The sequence below is a fragment of the Diceros bicornis genome, chromosome X (genome assembly GCF_020826845.1).
Source record: "Diceros bicornis minor isolate mBicDic1 chromosome X, mDicBic1.mat.cur, whole genome shotgun sequence".
NCBI classification, from domain to species: Eukaryota; Metazoa; Chordata; class Mammalia; order Perissodactyla; family Rhinocerotidae; genus Diceros; species Diceros bicornis.
In genome coordinates, this window is record NC_080781.1 from 78,236,552 (window position 1) to 78,243,671 (window position 7,120).

The following is a 7,120-nucleotide window of genomic DNA, read 5'->3' on the forward strand; positions in this document are numbered from 1 at the left end:
TCTACTGTTCCTTGTCTTAGAACATGGCACCACCAACCACCCAGTCACTGAAGCCAGAAACCAGGTGTCATAGATTGGCACTTCCATCCCTTTTACTCCCTATATCCAGTCCATCATGGGTTTTGCTTCCTAAATGTTTCTTAGAGGTATCCCCCTTCCTCTACCCTCCTCTCACAGTCCTAGTTGACAGCATTTCTCATTGGACTACTTCAAGAATATTTTAAATGGTCTTCCTGACTTTTTTTTCCTCACAGCTTTACCTGGTTGTCTCTTTCTCATCTATCATTCAGGGCTCAGTTTAAAGTTTAACTCTATAGCCAGTGTTTTCTCAACTTAATATATCTTGCCAATCACTTCCTATTTTATTTCATCACAGAACTTTTCACCACTTCATACTTTTTTATTTGCGTATGTGTTTATTTCAGTGTAAATTCCACAAGAGTGGGAATCTTGTCTATGTTTTTATCACTTGTCCTCAACACTTACAAGTGTCTGGTGTGTATAATATGCTTAATTTTTTGTTGTTCTTGATAAAAAGTCTGACTGATGACCAAGTAAATGTATGAATAAATACTTCATACAGCAAAAATTGCTTTTTTAGACAGAGCAATCTTACCCCTACCACTGGCAGTTTTCTCAGCTACATACTTTTGAGTATATTTCCAAATTCGGGAAAATATCCATTTAGATATAGTAGAGATATTCTAGAAAAGATTCATATATCTGATATTGTGTTGGTGTATGTTAGGGTCTTGGGCGAAGAGACAGTAAAAAAATAACATTTTTCTTTCCCACAGGTGTTCTGAACCTATTGAGACACAAGAGTCAGAACATGGCAGTCTAAAATATTGCCTATACCGCTGATAAAGCTGATATTGGAGCATGTGAGTTATATCTGTGGGCAAGTGGGCTTCCTAATACTCATCCTAGAAATAAAATTAGCAGCCCACGCACCAGTAGCAACAGACTGAGGCAGACTTCCTCCAGTTGATAGATCCTGCACCTATAAATTTAGAGCATGAAGTTGCAGGGGAAGACACTTAGGCATTTGTTATTTGGACAGTGATTCTCAAAGTGTGTCCCCCTACTCCTCCACATGAGCACAAGCATCATTGGCATCACTTGAGAATTTGTTAGAAATGGTAATTCTCCGACCCCACCCCAGAATTACTCCATCAGAAACTCTGGGGTTGGTGTCCAGCAACCTGTTTCAACAAGTGCCCTCTAGTGATTCTGATGCACACACAAGTTGAAAATCACGGGCCTATGACTTAGGGGAAAGGCAGGTGTTATTATATCTCTTAGAGATAAGCTTACCTCATGGCCAAGACTAGGGCTGGTACTAGGGTGAGGCAAGTGTGGTGCCTAGGTGACAAAATTTAAAGAAGCAGTTATTCTCATGATGTTCAAGTACTTCAGTACATCTGCTTGTTGAATGAGTAGACTCCATTGTCTCATTTAGCAAAGCAATAGTTAATTTCAATTTAATTAATTATTAATACATTGGTAATATAGAACTTTGATATTTTTTTAAATTTTTTTGTGAGGAAGATCAGCCCTGAGCTAACATCCGATGCTAATCCTCCTCTTTTTTTTGCTGAGGAAGATTAGCCCTGGGCTAACATCCGTGCCCATCTTCCTCTACTTTATATGGGATGCCTGGGATCCAAACCTGCGAACCCTGGGCTGCCGAAGTGGAGCACGTGCACTTAACCGCTGCGCCACCGGGCCGGCCCAGAACTTTGATATATTTTAATGGTGGTTTTATTGAAATATGTTTAAATTGGCACAAAATTGGCAAAAATCAAACAACTAGAATTGTGATTGGCTTAATCCTTTATGTTAAAATCTTGTATACAAATATGGATTCTCTATAATAGAATTAGGAATAAGAGAGTTAGAACTGGATGGTACCTTAGAGATCATCTAATCAAGAGCCAGCCTTTGAAGACAAAGAGTTACCAATAAATAGAATAAGAGTTTGTCTAATGACATTTAAGATATGCTGAAAAGGCGACCCTTAGGATACTTGTATCTATCCCACATTGCCTGATTTATTTACATTAATTTGCCATTTAAATCCTTGGAGATTCATCTCTGATTTTTTTTTAGTCTTCTTTTAAAATGCAATATATCTAGAAGGAGTGCAAGAAGATGTATTATTGATCATTTACACGTTAGCGTGATTTGGTTAATAAGGTTATTTTCCTTCTGGAACATAGCAACTAATATAACCAATCCGAGGAAATAAATCCAATATTTATGGAGCACATTGTGGCAGATGCTATGCTATGCTATGGATGGTAATTGTAAAGTCAGGAGAGGAAAGATGTTCCCACTGACGATGGGCCAATTTGGGGAAGGAAATACAGATTTTAGAGCATCCAGAGAGCAGCAAGAAAGCACTGAATACCTTTGGAGCCAGGAAGAGGGAGGCAGAAAAAGAAGGTCTCAGTGGTTAAAATGACTGCTATGAATGAAGCTTAGGTATCCATCACCAGAGGGATAGGTTAAGTGAATCGTGATATATCCATATAATGGAATATCATGTAGCCATCAAAAAATTGAGACAGCTCTCTACTGATATTCAGCAATCCTCATGGTAGTTTTAAGTAAAGAAGCAAGACATTATATTGTCTTGTAATTTGTATGAAAAAAAATTTAAATATGTGTAGAACATGTCAGAAAATATATTCAAGAAATTGTTAACAACAGTTACCTCTGAGGAGGGAAACTGGATGTCTGGGTAAAAGGGAGACTTAATTTTCACTGTATACCTATTTGTTTGTTTTGGATTTTGTACCATGTGTATGTATTACCTATTTCAAAAAGATTAACGGAATTTAGTTTTTAAAAATGTCTTCTCTTTAATAGTACTGTATTGTATACCTGAAATTTGTTAAAGCAGTAGATCTTAAGCATTCTAACCACAAAAAAAGAAAGGTAACTATGTGAGGTGATAAATGTGTTAATTAACTTGATTGTGGGAATCCTTTCACCATGTATACATATATCAAATCATCGCATTGTACACTTTAAATATATTACAAATTTATTTGTCATTTATACCTCAAAAAAGCAAAAAAAAAAAAATGTATCCCAGGATGGGTCCTGTCATTTTGAGCAGGAAGAAGATATTATTGACTCTCTGTGAGTGGGTCTATACCTCAGCTATTTTATTCCATTAGTGAAGTTGTACTTGAATAAAAGAATGAGCTTGTTGTTACATTTTTAATCCCTTGATTAGCAGGATCAATTTAGCAAACCCATCTCCCTCAGCCCTCTCTGCTCCCAAAGTTGCTTTCAGTCAAAAAGGATGATTTTTCCAGAGAGGAGAACTATCAAAGGTATATAATAGTTGTGCTCCTGTGTTAGAACTTTCAAACAAATCCACATGGTCCATATGGAGAAGTTAGTATTTATCCATCTTTATCTCCTTAGAAGACAGTTAGAGAACGTGCAATCAGTGAGAGGGCAAAATAAAAACAAGGGAGGACAGAAAGTATGGTGCTGAGTGAATGAATTATCAGGGTGTCATACAAAGGTCACCAAAACCATCATGTATTGTGCGAAAAGCATACAGGAATGCTTTCAGTGATCCAGGGCAATATTGGAGTTCAATGGAGAGTATTTCCCTCTGTTCTTGGCTTTGCTACACCCAGCCTCTCAAATGCTATGCAATACCATTTTCTAGGATGCAAAGGCCTTTATTTGGAAAGATTCTGGAATTATAGTCCTAACTTTTAAACTCAGGACAAATACAAATAGTTTGAGATAAAAAAAGTTTTTGGGTTTTGGAGGCCTATATCTCAGGGTATAGGGTTTATGTCGCACACAATAATTTCAGCAGACTGTATGATAAATTAGAGCTTTTTTATCCTATCTTAGATGAATTAAGGAGTCCCTTGGCTGAGGGAAGAGAAAATTCAGAGAGAGAAAGAAGGGAGTTAGAAACTGGTAGGTCTCTGAGAAGGAGCCCTATGTCCTGAGCCCTTGTCCAAGTTCTGAGGAGTAGGGATAATAAGATGTCCACATGGGTTTGGGGGAGTTAAGCCCCATGCCATTTTTCCAAGGGAGAACTCCCTCATGCTCTGGCATAGAACAGAACAGAACTGACTACCTAGCCTATCTTGGCAGAGATGACATAACGGACTAGCAGAGTTACCCTGCACATAGCATGGGAGAGAAGTAGCAGAGTGGAAATGGTTTGTGATGTCTTTTGGCAGATTGGCCTGGAGAGAGTCTCACAGAATGACCTGCATGCTACCATGACACAGAAGCAGAAAAAAAATTTCTGGTGCATCCCAGAGGGCTGCAAACGTTACTTGAGGGAAAGCCAGACAAAAAGAGACCTTGACATAAGAAGCAAGGGAAAAAGCAGCATGACCTGTGAGGATTGACAACCAACGATAAGAGAAAACAATATACATCTCAGTGGATAGAGCACAGATAGGTGATAATGATCCAAGCTATATTTCCTCCTGTTCTGTGCCTTGCTCTGCCAAGATTTAGAAATGACTTTGGGGCAAGGGATGGGATAAGGATTCCTGTATTAATACATAACTTGATGAATTTATTCTGGTCCAGAGTCCACATTTGTAAGGTCAGAAACTCAGTATTGATACTGCCTTAAAGATAACTAGGATCTTGGGGAATAACTCACATTCCCCAAGTTCACAAAAAACTCAAATCTGAGATACAAAACAGAATACTGATTTACTAATTTAGTCTTAAAATATAAGACTGTTACATGGGCTGAAATACTTATATTCAGTCAGTGCATTCTCTTCTCCATAGGAAAGTTTACATGGGTTTATATCAGATTATAATCAGAAGGTGATTAAATAAGCCTGGGAATAGAGCAAGTGGAGTGAGCTGGAGGGCTTTCATGGCTATTGTCATCCAGCAGGGATAGTAATGCACCCATATTCACCGGAGAGGTAGAACTACTGTGCACACATCATGTCAGTTCACCCGCCCTTTTCTCCTCGATTGTGCCTCTATAATACCCTTTCCCAATACTGCTATTTCAAAATTGACCACTCCCCTTCTGTTATCAGAATCATTAGCCTTGTCAATACCATTGATTAGGCTGCAATATAGTACTTTCTTCCAACTTTTGGCTTGGGACACAATCTTTCTTTCGTGATACTTGCATATATCTGAGCTCATCAATTGTGTGTTGCCTTTATTAGTGTAAATTAGAATTGTGAAGGGGCCTCACTGATACTTCTAAGACCACTTGCATTGTAGTATCTACGGTGGTTTATACCTAAGAATGCATGCATTTTAAATATATTAATATATATTTCAACAAGGACTTGCTATGTGACTGGCACTGTGCTGAGCACTTCATATGTATTTTCTCACACCAACTTACGTGGCAGGGAGTTATTTATTCTCTTTATTATAGATGAGGAAACAGAAGCACAGCAAGTCAAGAAACTTCCTCAAGGTCACACAGCTGATAAATTTAGGTGCTAAAATTCCAACTCATGCCTTTTTGACTCCAAGCACCACAATGCCACTCCTCTCTTCATTCTTACATATACATACACCTTCACACATTATATAGCTTTTGATTCAGAAGTCTTTCTCTAGCAATTTATCTAAAGGAAATGATACAGAATAGATAGAAATATTTACTTAAGAGGATGTTTACCACAGTGTTGTTTTCTATATTGAAAAATAAAAATATACTAAATGCACAATGAGAAGGTTAAAGAAATTATGGTACTTTCATACAATGCAGTACGATTATACCTTAAAATCAATAATGCAATTTTTTATTTATTGACATGAGAAGATGTTCAAAATTTTGTATTAAGTGAAAAATTCAAGTCTAAACCAGAATATGGAGTTGGATCTTATTTTTATTAAAAGATTTATATATGAGTTGAAAAAAGCCAGAAGGCTATGCATCAAAAGTAAATAGTGTTATCTTTGGATTTTAGGATCATGTGTCATTCTTATTTTTTGTCTGTTTACTCGAAATTTATAACTATCAACAGTGAAAATGGAGTTCTTATGAAATAAAAAAAATTTTAGAATACTCAGATGCATTACAGTTTATATCAATAAACAAAAACACTTTTTTATTGTTTTGATACAATAGAATCTTCAACTGTGTGGAGCCACAAGCTTTTAACTTTCATATTTCTTCCATTAATATGTCTAAACCTTGTCCTGAGCGTGCTTTCTCCGTCTATTACATGAGCAGAGCCAGCTCAAATCAAAATGGGGAAGTGGGTTTAGTTTAACCTCCAACAACTTCTTTCCCATGCCCTCCTCTTTCCCTTTAAGATTCCCAGGTCTTTCACACTATTGTGTTGTGTTGTGTTTCTTCTGTAAAAGAGAAAGATGATGATGATGTTGATGAATATAACAATAATTACAATAACAATCAAAGCAAAATTACCATTTTATTTAGTACTGACAATGTATTAAGCACTTTAGCTACATAATTTCTTTGGACCCATACAGTTCATTCGGGTAGGTCTTATTGCTATTTGACAGTTGACAAAACTAGTTTCAAAAGTTTACCCAAGGTATTACACAGATAGTAAGTAGCAGAAACGTGATTCAAATCTAGTTTTGTTAGAAGCCAAGAATTCTGTGATGGTAACAATTTTTCTATATTGCCTTATTGGACTATCATACTTTAATAAAAAACAGACATCCCAAGGCTTTTGCAGGGAGATCACCCTTCCCTCAGATCACCTCACCGCTTAGAGCTGCCTACATCTTTCTTTACTTCAATCACCACAGGAAGTCTAGGTTCCCAGGTCATCTCTCAGCCATTTACCTCTTGCCTCCATCCTGCTCTCTACATCTTCTAGTCTGTACCAATCTCTCATCCCTTCCCTACACTGAATCCATTCACTGTATTCTCTGGCAACTCACAATCTATCATTTTAATTTTTAAATTAAAAATATCTTTTGCCCTCAAAATTTTGCCCTTGTTTTTTATTGTGGTAAAATATACATAACATAAAAGTTACCATTTTAACCTTTTTTAAGGGTACAGTTTAGTGGCATTCAATACACCTTGTGCAACCATCACCACTATCCATCTCCAGAACTTTTTCGCCTTCCCAAACTGAAATTCTGTACCCATTAA